The sequence below is a fragment of the Convolutriloba macropyga genome, chromosome 12 (assembly GCF_964194025.1).
Source record: "Convolutriloba macropyga chromosome 12, txConMacr16.3, whole genome shotgun sequence".
Lineage (NCBI taxonomy): Eukaryota > Metazoa > Xenacoelomorpha > Acoela > Convolutidae > Convolutriloba > Convolutriloba macropyga.
The window spans coordinates 54,733,570-54,734,449 of record NC_134479.1 but is presented as its reverse complement, the minus strand read 5'-3'; positions in this window follow the sequence as shown (position 1 = coordinate 54,734,449).

Here is an 880-nt window from a genome sequence, read left to right as displayed (position 1 = left end):
TTTAGGAGATGGTTCTAGTCATTTTGATGTTTTGCTAGTCATTTTGATGTTCATTAGCACGTCAAGAGTGTTTCGAACGTTCGCTTGCGTTGCAACTTTATGGGACTTACTATAGAGTTAATATACCAGACTTTGTCAATATTCTTAATTCAACGTTACAATTCATAAGAACTCAGACCCTAGGAACGCATAGCTTGTATCTAAGTATATGTTAGAACAAAATCTTAGTCGCCCGAGTGCAAATTTTTCAAAGCATTTTAAAGTTCAAGAAATTAGCTTTTAGAAGTTTTTTCGGGAAAAGAACTTTAAGTCGAAAATTTTCAGCCCCTCACTCTCATTTACAAATTAACAAACATTTATTAATTATAACTGGACTCCGAAGATTTCAGGCGGAAATTTCAAGAGTGTAGACCATAATTAGACTGTGACATGAACAATTTGGTCTCTTCGCAATTTTTAGAAACACTTGAAAGATTTTTCTATTAACGTCACTTCCTGTTTCTACTCAGAAAGATAATGACTTTTCATGAGCAGACGATCAAAATTCAACGTTCAAAACCTCAGCCTGAGCACATGAACTCAAATTGCTGATCGACTATTAAAACAGGGATTCTTAAGCTTTTTTCTAAATTTGGTCTGAATTTATGAAAGAATTGTTTTTTTTTTGGTTTGCACTGTTTTTTTTCTTGCAAAAAAAACCAAGAGACTAATTGCACTTTACAGTCGAGGGTAATCGAATAATTTTATAATTTCAACTTTTCCGCAAGTGAGATTTTGTTAATTTTTCCCTAAATTTACCTGTTTTGATTCGTCAATAGCTGACTGGGAAGCGCTCGCGTCTTCCTTTGTTTGTTCAGACTCCGCCTCTTCTTTCGTTTCC